Source organism: Furipterus horrens, unplaced genomic scaffold (genome assembly GCF_987537825.1).
Source record: "Furipterus horrens unplaced genomic scaffold, mFurHor1.1.pri manual_scaffold_5, whole genome shotgun sequence".
Classification (NCBI taxonomy): domain Eukaryota; kingdom Metazoa; phylum Chordata; class Mammalia; order Chiroptera; family Furipteridae; genus Furipterus; species Furipterus horrens.
This window is the reverse complement of record NW_028327175.1, coordinates 102,081,800-102,096,585: the sequence shown is the minus strand read 5'-3', so window position 1 is coordinate 102,096,585 and position 14,786 is coordinate 102,081,800. Positions and strand designations below refer to the sequence as shown.

The following is a 14,786-nucleotide window of genomic DNA, read 5'->3' as shown; positions in this document are numbered from 1 at the left end:
AAAGAACACAGAAAAGGTAGAACTACTGTCCATGCTAATTTCTAGCCTCCATATATGTCTGTTATCTCTTGGGACCAGATCTAGTTCTCCATTCTTAATTTCATCTAGATGAGATCTTCAGGGACTGGCCAAAAGTGTGCAAATATGCATGCTGCTCATTTATGCAAATAAAGCACAATGCATACATGGATTTAGAAATTTTCCTATCAGTCTAATTAGATCTGAGATGATCATAATAGGATAATTCAAAAGCTAGGCATATTTTTTACTCCACCCAGTCCCAGTGATGGATACTCTTGTGGCTCACATCACTGTCAACCAGTATCTACAGTAGGTTTATGAAGCATTCAACACCAGAGACTGGGCAACCTGTGTGTGAAGCTGGTGTCTTTCAAGCATCCTCCTGTTGCCAACCCATGATTTAAATTGGCCTTACCAGAAGAGAAGTGTCAACAAGTATCATCCCATGCAGTCTGTTGAAGAGCCAAAGCTGTAAGTGGGGGCAATCTCCTATTGAACAAGGCTCTAATGAAGCCCAAGACTTTTTTTTATTTGCTGTGGTATCTTCCTTATCCTTGAAAAGCTGACAATCATTACTGACAGGAATCTTTCTAAGACATTATACTTGATAAACATACCAGTTATCTCTGGATACTTTTCTAGTTGCTTTGAAATTCATGCACATGAAAGACATGGACATCAATGAAGTCCAGTGTATTCTGGCTAACCTGATATACATGGGTCACAGTAAAGACTGTATATCACATCAGCATCAGAAGCAAATTGTTAGCCAGTAAAACCCATTTCCTTTACTGTCTGTAGTGTGTTGAATGTATAAACAGTCCCGAGAAGGAGTGTGTTGCTGTAGTTTTTTATTGTGTTGATGAAAACTGTCCTTTGCTGTGATGCTATTCTCTGCAGCCAGAATATCTTCTGGGCTCTTTTCCCAGGGATGTTGAGACTGAATTTGTCAGCACACACGGATACCTTGAAATCTCTGTCATCACTCATAATTAATATTGACCTTGTCAAAGACACCTGGAATTCCTTTTTCAGACATATCAGACCCCTCCTTTAACTCTGGAGTGTTGGTGAAACTCCTGTGAAGGAGTTTGTCTTCAAGGCAGCTGTAGTTTACTTGTCATAAGTGTTTCTTATAAATGCATTTTTGCAACTTTTTATATAACTTTTTATAAAAAAGGCATCGTGAATTAAAAACAAAGCAAAAGCCAAGTATATTTTTAAAACCAAATGCTAATGAAAGCCTTATAATAATATCAGATAGTCTTAAATTCACTTAATTTGCACCGTATTTGTTGCATACATGGCTGTTGGATCATGCCGGGCCCAATTTGTGAACAATACCATGGAATAGCCATTACAGTTTTAGAATCAGACTAGAGTTCCAACTTGGTCAACAATTAGCCCAGTATTGATACCTTAAGTGAGCTACTAACTCTTTCTGAATTTCAGTTTCCTCCTATGTAAAATGATTCTAGGACAGAAATGTTCCTTTAACTTCTGATTTGTTGCAGTGAGTGCAACAAATTCTGATTCATTCATCAACTAGAGTGTAAAATGATAGAGGCAGATGAAATAGACTGATCAATGAAGAGCGAGGGTCAGAGGGAGAAAAACAGGAGATGAACTTTGTACTTTAGTCTTTCTAAATATAGTCAATCCATATTTTAACACTGGGATCAGGAGGAAGGATCATTATTCTAATAATAGGAAAGTGTTAGCTCTCTGAGGTTTTAGTTGGAGTTTTTATGGGGCCACTCAATGCATATTTATAAGTGCTCAAAATGCATGTAGCATTTTATGTCACATGCTCTGGAGAAAACTGAAATGGATAAGATGTAGTCAATACCTTCCAAAAACTCACAGCTAATTACAGTCATAGAACCTAGTTACATTAACTTATTGGCAATCAAGTATCCATTAACTTATTCAAGAGCTCCTAATTTCAAGGAGTTCACAATCTACTGAAAAAGCAAATTAAGCATATAACATAAGAAGTAATATAATATAGGTAAGTACAAGGGCAATAGGAAGGACACCTGTGTCTTACTAGGCAGAGAGCTGTCAGGAAAGCGTCTTAGAAGAGATCCTGTTAACGCTGAATGTTGAAGGATAAGTGGGAGTTATGAGTAAGAAATGCTACAGTTTGTTCAAGATGAAGACAGCATTGGGTGAATATGTATGTGTATGGGGAGTGTTGGTGATGGGGAGTTATCAAAGAGGTTCAGGGGAAGACAAAGGCTGGATCATGAAGACTTTATATGTTATAGTAAGGTTTTTTGTTTTTTTTCTGAAAGAAGTGGAAAGCCATTGCAGGGTTTTAAGCAAGGGAGTGTGTTAAGTATACTTACATTTTAGAGAGATCACTCCCGAAACAGGATAGTGAATGAACTGATTGAAGGAAGTAAGACGCTATGGACTTATTCTTATGAGAAAGGATGGGACTTCCAGTCAAGATGGAGGCATAGGTAGACATGCTGCCTCGCCCTCCACAACTAATAAGGAATACAACTACCTCAAAATTGGAGACAACCAGAAGTTCCAGAAATCTGAGCTGCATGGAAGTCCAACAAACAAAGATATAAAGAAGAAATACCCTTCCAGATAGGTAAAAGGGGCAGAGCTGGGGTGGAGAGGATGTGGTGTGGCAGCAGTGGCAGCAATGACAGTGGCTGTGGCCAGTTGGCAGAAAGCACAATAACACATTTAAAAAAGATAGGGAGGGGCTGCTGCCACCGAGACCAAGATGGACAGGAGACTTGCCACGTTCCTCAAAAATGCCTGGGCCAACCCCTGGCTGCTGTGGTTCAGTGGATTGAGCGTTGGCCTGTGAGCCAAGTGTCACTGGTTTGATTCCCAGTCAGGGCACATGACTAGGTTGCACATCAGGTCCCCAGTTGGGAGCGTAAGTGAGAGACAACCACACAGTGATGTTTTTCTCCCCCTCTTTCTCCTTTCCCTCTCTCTAAAAATAAATAAATAAACAAACAAATTATTATTTTTTTTAAATGCCTAGGCCAAGGAGCTGGTGCTGGTCATGTCCTTTACCATTGCAAGCCTCGCTATAACTCTGCCCTTCTTCAGCCTCTACAACAAGTATGCCACCATGATAAACCAGGTCATACCGTACAACTACCTAGTGCTCATCCAAGATGATGGGAACATGCCCGACATGCCCAGCCACCCCCAGGACACCCAGTGCCCCCCAAGCCTAGAGTGACTGAAGAAAATGTGAACAATACCACTGACCAGAAGGAGATCCCCTTCCCTGTGGCCCCCAATAAAAATGTGAAAACAAACAAAAAAAAAGTAGGGAGGGACATCTGGGGAGTGCTCCTAGCACCAGACCATACCACACAGCTCATGGTTCCAGTGCTGGGGAAAATAAAGCCAAATTGCTTCTGACTGTGAAAACCAGTGGGGGTTGGGGTGGAGGAAGAAATTGCCCATCACTCAGCACAGTCCTCTTGTTTAGAGGCCCTCACAGTCCTAGGATATCCACAGACCCACCCACTCTGGAACCATGGACAGAACAACAACTAGAGAGGCGCCAGTCCAACAGGAAGTGAGAGAAGTTCTTGGAAAAGGGGTGAGTGCTGAGTAAGTGGCATTGTTCCCTCTCAGACCCCTCTCCCACATACAGTGCCACAGCATGGTGAAATGGGTCGCCCATACTGATGAATACCTAAGGCTCTGCCCCTTACAATGTAACAGGTGCAACAGCTCTACCTAAGACACAGAGCAAACAAAGGAGGCTATCAACTTGAGGAGACAGAGAAGTATGGCCCCAAACAGAGAACAGATCAAGGTTCCAGTGGAAGAACTAAGTGATGAGAAGATAGCCAACCTAACAGACGAGGAGATAGACAACCTAACAGACTCAAGAGTTCAAAGCACTGATGATAAAGATGCTCATAGACTTGACTTAAGTATGGCAGACACATAAGGAAAGAAGTGAAGATGAAGCTAAGTGAAATGAAGGAAAGTCCACAAAAAACAAATGGTGAAGGGAAGGAAACCAGGATTCAAGTCAATGATTTGGAACATAAGAAAGAAAGAAACAGTCAACCAGTATAGAATGAGGAAAGAAGAATTGAAAAAAATGAGAGGCTTAGGAACCTCTGGGACAACTTTAAACGTGCCAACATCTGAATCATAGGGGTACCAGAAGGAGAAGAAGAGCAAGAAATTGAAAGCTTATGTGAAAAAAATAATGAAGGAAAAGTTCCCAAATTTGGCAAAGGAAATAGAGATACAAGTCCAGGAAGCACAGGGAATCCCAAACAAGCTAAACTCAAAGAGGACCACACCAAGACACATCATAATTAAAATGCCAAAGGTTCAAGATAAAGAGAGAATCTTAAAAGCAGCAAGAGAAAAGAAAAGATAGTTACATATAAAGGGGTTTCTATAAGACTATCAGCTGACTTCTCTAAAGAAACTTTGCAGGCAAGAAGGGACTGGCAAGAAGTATTCAAAGTGATATAAAACAAGGACCTACAACCAAGATTACTCTATCCAGCAAAGTTATCATTTAAAATAGAAGGGCAGATAAAGTACTTCCCAGACAAGGTAAAGCTAAAGGAATTTATCATCACCAAGCTATTGTTATATAAAACATTAAAGGGACTTATTTAAGAAAAAGATAAAAACTGTGAACATTAAAATGACAACAAATTCACAACTATCAACAACAGAATCTAAAAAATAAAAGAAAAAAACACTAAGCAAAAAAACAAACTAAGCAAACAACCAGAACAGGAACAGAATCATAGATATGGGGATCATTTGGAGGGTTATCAGCTGGGAGGGGTAGGGGAAGAAATGGTACAGGGATTAAGAGGCATAATTGGCTGGTACAAAATAGACAGGAGGAAGTTAAGAATAGCATAGGAAAGCGTGAAGCCAAAGAGCTTATACGCACAACCAATGGACATGAACCAAGGGAGGTGGGATTGCTAGAAGGAAGGGGGGTACTGGGCAGAGGAGAGCAAAGCGAAAAGAAATTGGGATAACTGTAACTGCGTAATCAATAAAAAAAAAAAAAAATATATATATATATATATATATACATATATATATATTTAGAAAGGATGGATGAGGGTGAGGATTGAAGCCATGTCAGCAGGGGAAGAAAAGGGAGGCAAATAGAGTTAAGACAATTGAAGGAGGAAGCATTGACAGGACTTCAGTTACCTATGGAGAGGTTAATGGAGCAAGTACATAAAGGCTCTCAGATTTTTAGCTTGGACATCTGAGAGGAAGTGGTTCATTTACCAATAGAGAAAGTAGAGAGGAGGAAAGATTTTTCCATTTGGTGTTCTTTGATTTTAAAATGCCAGTGGAACATCCAGATTGAGTTCTCCTTTGGTGTTTGAATGATCAGGTCTGAGATTTGGGACAGAAGTCTTGGTTGCAGATAGATTTGAGAAGCATCAGAATATAACTAGGAGGTGACTGTAGATGAAGTAGGTGAGTGGAAGAGTGTGGATGTGGGAACCCAATACCTTAAATTCAGTATTCCTTTGTCATTCTTTTGTGATGTTTGCTTTTGAAACATATTACATTTGTATACATAGTTAAAGCTATTTTGCCCTCTCCCCCTGGGCTTTCTATTATGAGTATCATAACCGTTAAAATATTTTTGTTAATACCTTAATATCTGTATGGCTCTTTTTCCAAAGTCTTGGCAAAATTGTTTTTCCCTACCTACTATACATTTTGTAGATTCAGTTTAAAAAATCTTTTTGGGATAATGATTGGGATTGCAAATTTTTTTCATGGCCTCCAGATTATTATTTTTTGTTTATTTGCAGTTCCTTGTTTCATTTGACACTTATCTGTTGAATATTGGCTTTGTTTCAGATGACTCTAGGTATTTTAAGGAGATTTAAGAGAGAAGATTTCACTAGGTGCTTATTCATCTGTAAATTTCTTATTTTATATCTGATATTCATGCACTTACTGCATGGATGATGAATGGGGTATCTGTTCTTCGAAGGAGTTTATAGTCTAGTGGGGTAAACTAACCATAATACAGTGCATGAGTGTGCAAACCAACGTGTTTTTACCAAATGCTTGAGGTTACAGAAGAGAGAAAGCTGATTTCTGAGGGGAGGGAGATGGGAAAAGAGCACTGAGGAGGCGTGTGTAAAAGGGAGAAAGGGTCATGACACAGGAGGCAGCTGCATGAGCAGAGGCCAGGTGTGGAGGTACCTGGTGTGGATGGAGAGTGGCCCTGCAGGAGGCAGGCTGCACAGGAGCAGTGCTGAGAGGCAAAGCTGAAGAAGGAGCAAGAACCAGTGTGTGAAGGGTGCCACAGGCCCCTGTCCTTTAGAAGTGCTTTCACATATTGTCCACTCAATTGTCATAGCCCCTGTGTGAAAGAAAAGAGAACTTGCAGGTGTTCCTTTTATCTCTTGCATTTTCTCTCCACCTTACTTCTTTTCATAATTTCTACTCTAATTACATGTGAAAAAGTTTGATTATCATTTTTTCTATTTTATAGATGAGGGAACTAATACTCAGTGATTTATCTAGATCAGCGATTTTCATCCTTTTTCATCTCATGGCACATGTAAGCTAATTGCTAAAATTCTGTGGCACACCAAAATATACATTTTTTGCCAGTCTGACCAAAAAAAGAGGTATAGTTTTGATTCATTCATACTGGATGATTGTTGTTGTGTTGACTGTTGTAACTTCTTTATTTGACAATCTAGAGGAAAAGAGGTCAGTGCCTCTGACTAAATAGTCAGGTATTGCATGTTTTAAAAATTCTTGCAGCACACTGGTTGAAAATCACTGATCTAGATCCATATGGCTAAGAAAAGACTGATTTTAGACTAGAGCCCAGGTCTTCTGACTAGACTCCTTTTACATTAATTCAATGCCATCTTTTTTCATTTTCCCTCTCCAGTTATTTTTAATTCTAAAAATTAAGAAGTTGGTAGAAAATTACATAATTGAATTACTGAATGAAAGTATATAATTTGAACAAATTTTCTTCTTTCTCTCATGGGTGGTTTAGGCAGACAATAAACATTAGTGAAGAATCTAGAAGAAGAATGGTTAGCCTACAGTAACCTTCTGATTTGCAGATTTGAGAAAGTTAGAACTTGGTAACAAACTATTTTGTTTTATTTCATTTTAACTCTTTGTTATGAAAAATTTCAAACATATCCCCAAAGAGAGAGAAAATTACATTGAACCCTTAGGTATCCATCACTTAGCTTCAACAGTTACTAACTCATAGCCATCCAATTTCATTTAACTTGAACTATTAAAAATGTTATACCTCAGTTTAACTTGTGTTCTTATCTCTATATATGCCCTGGGCATCAGGTCCAGTTCTTAGTATTTGACCAGCTCTTTTCCCTCCTGATCATGGAATTTATTGAAAACAAAATCCCAGTATACTGCTTCTTTAAGAAGATGTGTCCCAGCAGATTCCCAAAGATCATCTGCTTTGTATAATAGTCTTCTTGCCATTTGCTACTTATTGTTAGTGGTTCTTGTGTTGGTCTCCAATGTGTAGCTAGAGAAAGGTGTTCCCATGTTTGTATTCTGACCATGAGCTGACATAAGGATTGATCTTGCAACAATGGGTTTATTTGAAGTGTTTCTGATTGGCAAAGCTGTCATTCAGATTAACCCCTGACACATTAATTGGCAAGTTCAAGCACAGTTATTTTCCCAAACTAGAAGTGAATAGAGAAAACAGCTATACATGGTGAAGCAAAATAGGTTGACAGTTGTGATTATGCGAAACATGGAGTTTATTCTTGTCATATTATTTATTAATTATTGTACTGTTTTCCATATGAACAGCTGTAAACCTACTTCTCCTCCCTGTAGATTGGACTTTAGACAGCAGGCAAAGTGGCATTGACTGTTGCTATTTGCCACATAGACTGGCATCATGAATATGCATGGGAAGCAAGGAGCTAATGATTAACAAAGGAAAGAAAGTTTTTAGGGGATTGTTACATTCCTATAGTTTATCTTTTGCTGGAACATTTATTCAGTACCTCTTTGGATCTAGAACATGGTGACTTTCATGATTATAAAAGCACAGTATGATGCATGTGCTCATGACTGCATGTGCCTGGACCTGTGTGTATGTACTGAGTGTTGCACATGGTCTTGGTGACTACCAAATTCTTTACCTCTATTTTTGTTGAGTGATTTTTTTTAAAGAAATATTTATAAAATTTGCAAAGATGCAAGTATGGAAGGATAACATCAGCACTCTTCTGTAGAGCATTTGGCTTGCTGGGAAAGAACAGAGCTATTAATAGTGATTTCTCAGATATGTTTGTTGTAGCGTTTCAGTGCTTTATCTTCCCCTGTAGATAAAAACAAGACTAAACTTTATAGTATTCCCTTCTAGCTCAGCCTCAGCTCTGTAAATGTCTCAGTTGAGAAAATATTGATACTGCATGTCTGAAAATAAGTGAAATGGAGTTTAAGGTAACGAGAAGAGGCCCAACTGTGTATATTTGTGTATATGTGCACACACATGTTCTTAGTGGTTGAATATATAAGGGTAATGGTCATACCAGCTTTTCCTGTGCAGTACTTCTTAAACTACAGGACTAATTTTTTCAGGGTATTGAGAAGAGTCATGATCAAGGTGTGAGTAGAGACCACAAGCTCGAAAGTGTCCTTCTTCTAGAGAAATTTATTTCCCAGTTTGGTAGGTTACTGATGCTTTTTGAAGGCTCAGTGGATCTGGTGACCTGGTGTTCTGTTAAGCATGCTATGGTAGGGGACAGGGACAAGATCTGTGAGCTTCAGGAACATAAAATCTTTTGGAGTAAGTAAAATATACACAATAAAATGAAAAGTGACCTTTGGAAAATAGGTAAGATTTGGAATAGTGATGAGGAGAACCTCAGTTTGTATATCTACAAAATGAGAACATTGGAACAAATTATTTGAAGGTCTCTTTAGCACTGATGATCTATGACCCTGTGTTTCTCAAAGTTTAGAAACATCCAAAGATAGAACATTAGGCTTTGTAAGCTTAGTGAAAAGTAATGTGGATATTTCTGGGGAAGACAAAATCTCCTTCTTTTTCTTTTTAGTATCCCTTACAAGGCCTTTGACCACTGTCATATTTGCTTTCAAACACCTTGAAGGGCTATACAACATACTCCTCCTCTGTCCAGTGTGTTGTGGGAGTCAGTGTTTAATTTAAAATACAACAGATACAAAACTTGAAGATGGAGGCATAGGTAAACATGCTTTGCCTGCTTGTACAACTACAGCAAAAATTACAACTAGACTACAAAACAGATATCACCAGATTCTTTAGAAAATCAAGCTTTATGGAAGTCTGACAACCAAGGATTTAAAGACGCTACATTCACCCAGATGTGTAGGAGGTGCAGAGACACGTGGAGAGGTAGAGAGGTATGGAGACATGGAAAGGGTGGTCCCACGTCCACATTTGGTGGGTAAAAATCAGGAGGGATATTTTGGGAGCAAGGGATACCAGACCTGACCACCCAGCCCAGGGTTCTAGCACCAGGAGGATAAGCCCCCATAACTTCTGGCTGTAAAAACCAATGGGGGTTGGGACAGTGGAAGAAACTGCAAGATTCTCAGGAGGATCCTTTTAAAGGGCTCACAAAGCACTTAGGACTTATACAGACCCACCCCCTCTGGGATTCAGCACCAGGGCAACAGCTGAAAGGCCACCTGTGGCATATGGGAAGAAATTGAAGTGACTGGCAACAGGGCATGTGCCAGGAGACAGCTTCTTCCTGGGTAAAAATCTAGAAGCTAGGGAACTTTATTGTCCCCTTCTCCGAGCCATCCCCACACAGAGCCACAGAGAGGTGACATGGGTTGCCCTGTCCTGGCAATTACCTAAGGCTCTGCCATATACAACTCATAAGTACAATTTTCTACAATAGGCCATGCTACTATGGTAGTGAGTCTACCAAATTGAGGGGATATAGAAATTCCCAAATGAAAGAACAAAACTCCAGAGAAAGAACTAAACAAAATGGAGATAAGCAACCTATCAATAGCACAGTACAAAATACTGGTCATCAGGATGCTCAAATAGCTCATTCGGTACTTCAACAGCATAAAAAAGACCCAGGCAGAAATGAAGGTTACATTAAGTGAAATAAAGAAAAATCTCCAGGGAACCAGCAGTGGAGGGGATGAAGCTGAGAACAAATCAATGATTTTGAACAAGAGAAAGAAAAAAGCGAGACTTCCGGCCAAGATGGAGGCCTAGACAGACTCTCTGCATCTCCCTCCACAACTAAGAAGGAATACAACTACCTCAAAACTAGAGACAATGAGAAGTTCCAGCAAATCGAGCTACATGGAAGTTCAACAAACAAAGATTTAAAGAAGAAATACTCATCCAGACAGGTAGGAGGGGCAGAGCCGGGGTGGAGAGGATGCGGTGTGGTGGCGGCAGCAGTGGTGGCAGCAGCAGGCTGTTGGAAAGCACAGTCACGTAATTTAAAAAGCCAGGAGGGACACCTGGGGAGCACTGCCAGCACCAGACCAGACTACGCAGCTCACAGTCCCAGCACTGGGGAAAATCAAGCCTCATTGCTTCTGACTGTGAAAACCAGTGAGAATTGGGATGGAGCAAGAAACAGCCAGTCTCTCAGCAGACTCTGCTTGTTTAAAGGGGCCCCCATGGCCCCAGAATGTCCGCAGACCCACCCACTCTAGGAACAACAGCCAAGGCAACAGCTAGAGTGTCGCCAGTCCCATAAAAAGTGGGAGAACTGCCTGGAAAAGGGACGAGTGCTGAGCAAGTGACATTGTTCCCTCAGACCACTCCCCCACATACAGTGCCACAAAGTGGTGAAACAGGTCTCCCTGTACTGACAAGAAAACGTAAGGCTCCGCCCCTTACAACATAACAGGAATGACAGCGCTACCTAAGACATGGAGGCAAACAAACACAGGAGCCTGTCAAGATCAGACAGAGAAATATGGCCAAAAAAGGGGAACAGATCAAAGTTCCAATGGGAGAACTAAACGATGAGGAGATAGCCAACCTAACAGATGTAGGGTTCAAAACACTGGTGATAATGATACTCACAGGCTTGACAGATATGCTTAAGTATGGCAAATGCATAAGGGAAGAAGTGAAGGCTATGCTAAATGAAATGAAGGAAAATCCACACAAAACCAATGGTGAAGGGAAGGAAACCAAGGTCCAAATCAATGATTTGGAACATAAGGAGGAAAACAACAGTCAACTAGTACAGAATGAGGAAACAAGAATTGAAAAAAATGAAGAGAGGCTTAGGAACCTCCGGGACAACTTTAAACATGCCAACAATCAAACCATTGGGGTACCAGAAGGAGAAGAGGAAGAGCAAGAAATTGAAAACTTTTGTGAGAAAATAATGAAGGAAAACTTCCCATATTTGGGGAAGGAAATAGACATACAAGTCCAGGAAGCACAGAGAGTCCCAAACAAGATAGACCCAAAAAGGACCATACCAAGACACATCATAATTAAAATGCCAAAGGTTCGAGATAAAGGGAGAATCTTAAAAGCAGCAAGAGAAAAGCAGGTTTTTACCTACAAAGGGGTGCCTATAAGACTATCAGCTGATTTCTCAAAAGAAACTTTGCAGGCAAGAAGGCACTGGCAAGAAGTATTCAAGGTGATGAAAAACAAGGACTTACAACCAAGATTACTCTATCCAGCAAAGCTATCATTTAGAATGGAAGGACAGATGAAGTGCTTCCCAGACAAGGTAAAGATAAAGGAGCTCATCATCATCAAACTATTATTATATGAAATGTCAAAGGGACTTACTTAAAAAGATCAAAATTCTGAACATTAAAATGACAACAAACTCTCAACTATCAACAACTGAATCTAAAAAATAAGAACAAAATCCAACTAAGCAAATCAGAATAGGAACAAAATCATAGGTATGGGGATCATTTGGAGGGTTATCAGCTGGGAAGGGGAAAGGGGAGAGATGGGGAAATGGTGCAGGAATTAAGAAGCATAATTGGTTACTACAAAATAGACAGGGGGAAGTTAAGAATAATACAGGAAAGGGTGAAGCCAAAGAATGTATATGCAAGACCCATGGACATGAACTAAGAGCGTGGAATTGCTGGAGGGAAGTGGGGTACTGGGCAGAGGGGCGCAAAGGGGAAAAATGGAAACTACTGTAACAACATAATCAATAAAATATACTTTAAAAAAAAGAAAAAAGCATTCAATCACAACAGCAAGACGAAAAAGGAATTTCTGAAAATGAGGATAGGATAAGTAGCTTCTGGGACAATTTCAAGCATTCCAACATTCACATCATAGGAGTGCCAGTAGGAGGAGAAGAAGAGCAAGAAATTGAAAACTTATTTGAGAAAATAATAAAAGAAAACTTCCCTAATTGGCAAAGGAAATAAACATGCAAGTCCAAGAAGCACAGAGTCCAAAACAAGTTGGACCCAAATAGGACCACACCAAGACACATCATAATTAAAATGCCAAAGATTGAAGATAAAGAGAGAATCTTAAAAGCAGCAAGAGAAAACAAGAGTGTTACCTACAAAAGGGTTTGCATAAGACTATCAGCTGATTTCTCGAAAGAAATGTTGCAGGCAAGAAGGGACTGGAAGAAAGTAGTTAAAGTGATGAAAAGGAAGGACCTACAACCTAGATTACTCTATCCTGCAAAACTATCATTCAGAATTGAAGGGAAGATGAAGTACTTCCTAGACAAGGTAAAACTAAAGGAGTTCATCAGCATCAAGCCATTATTACATGAAATGTTAAAGGGACTTATTTAAGAAAAAGAAAATCAAAACTGAACATTAAAATGGCAATAAATTCACAACTATCAACAACTGAATCTAAAAAACAAACTAAGCAAACAAGCAGAACAAGAACAGAATCATAAGTATGGAGAGTATTTGAGAGTTATCAGCTGGGAGAAGGAAAGGGAAGAATGGGGGAAAAGGTGTAGGGATAAAGAAATGCATGTTGGTAGGTACAAAATAGATCGGGATATTAAGAACAATATAGGAAATGGAGTAGCCAAAGAACTTATATGCATGACCTATGGTCATGAATTATGGGGTGGGTAGCTGGAGGGAATGGGGGTACCTGGTGGAGGGGGGCAAAGGTGGAAAAATTGGGACAACTGTAATAGCATAATCAAGAAAATACATTAAAAAATAAATTAAAACTGACATCAAAACTTGAAAAAATCAACCAAAATGGTGTTGATACAATTATCAAATATGCTTGGATATGTGGTAAGGTGTTCTTTTCCGCTGAATTATCCCTTAGTAAAGAGGGAGTTGTCTTCATCTGAATCCTTATGAAACCTCTGATGTTAAGAGGTGCCTTTTCAATTACTTTACTTTGAACAACAGACACTCTTTTGGGATGATGATATATTAGACTGACCTCATTCAGTACTACTTTTGATGTCTATAGAGATTTCAAGAGAGATCAAGAAAATCAAGAAATAAAGGACAGAAATTTAATACAGATTTAGTGTTATATTTCTTAAAATAAGCTTTTTCAGGACCACTTTGAAAGACAATGCCAGGCTTTGAGCAAAGCAATATGTTCTGACTTACATTTTAAAAAGATTGCTCTGGCTGTTGAATTTGAGAATAGGTTCCAGGAGGGCAGGAACAGAAGTAAGGATTCCTTTCAGTATTTCTTGTGAGAGATGCTGGGTTGCTAATGAAAGCGTTGAGAAGTGTTCACATTCTGACTATGTTTTGAAGATGGAACCAATGATCTTTTTATCAGATTGGATGTAGGGTATGAGGAAAAGATGAATCAAATATATATTAAATGTTTTAAAATCCAGCATACCCAACACCCATTGACCTAGCAATTCCTCTTCTAAAAATTTAGTTTAAGAAAATAATGTGTGCCAAGATGTTTGTAGATACAGTATTCCTTCACTTATCCTGGGTATTACATTCTAGACGCCCCCGCAATAGGTGAAAATCTGCGAAGTAGGAACCTTACATTTATTTTAGTATTTATATATTTCTTAAGGCTTTATAAACCCTTCCCACACACTTATAAACCATTCCCAGTCCCTTATTAACCTTTCCCACTCCCTTATTAATCTTTTCCACACTTTTATAAACACTACTTATGTTCTTAAACATATTCTACACTCTTAAACCTACGTAACTTTAACAACATATGTATACAGTACTGCAAAATCCCGCGATGTAGTGAAAAATCCGTGATAAATAATTAAATTTAATATTTTAAAAAATCCCGCAATACAGTGAGGCTGCAATAAGTGAACCGCGATATAGAGAGGGACTGCTGTACAAGAATATTTTTCATAGTATTGTTTATAGTTATGAACATTTAAAAACAAATAATAATAAAGAATTGGCCAAACACTGGTAGATCCTATCAGTAAAGTATTATGTATTCATTAAAATGATTTACAAGTCTGTTTCTGGACAAGGAACTATATTGATCATGTAGTTCTAGTTTTTGTATTTTTATGTATTTTACTGGGAATTTGGGATATTTTAATGGGACATTATCAGATTCCATTGGTTGCTGCTATGGTAACTTAGATGTTAAGTTTTGACTAGTGAATATTTTTTTATTTGGTATAGTATCTTAAGTGTGCCTTCTATATCATGGATACAGTTTTCTGCACAGATATTTCAAGGCTATATTGCTACCAATTACCTTAATGTGGGGTTTTTTTTTTGTAGCCTCTTCTTATTAAACTGATCTTTTAATATGAATCTATTTTCAC

At 38.9% G+C, this 14,786-nt stretch overlaps 1 protein-coding gene and 1 pseudogene across 4 annotated transcripts in view; both read left to right on the top strand.

Moving 5' to 3' along the window:
* Positions 1–14,786, top strand: part of TPST1 (tyrosylprotein sulfotransferase 1) — a 127,806-nt gene that overhangs the window by 27,709 nt on the left and 85,311 nt on the right. The gene's annotated exons all lie outside the window — the stretch shown is intronic.
* On the top strand, positions 2,768–3,256 carry LOC150009160 (NADH dehydrogenase [ubiquinone] 1 alpha subcomplex subunit 3-like; annotated as a pseudogene).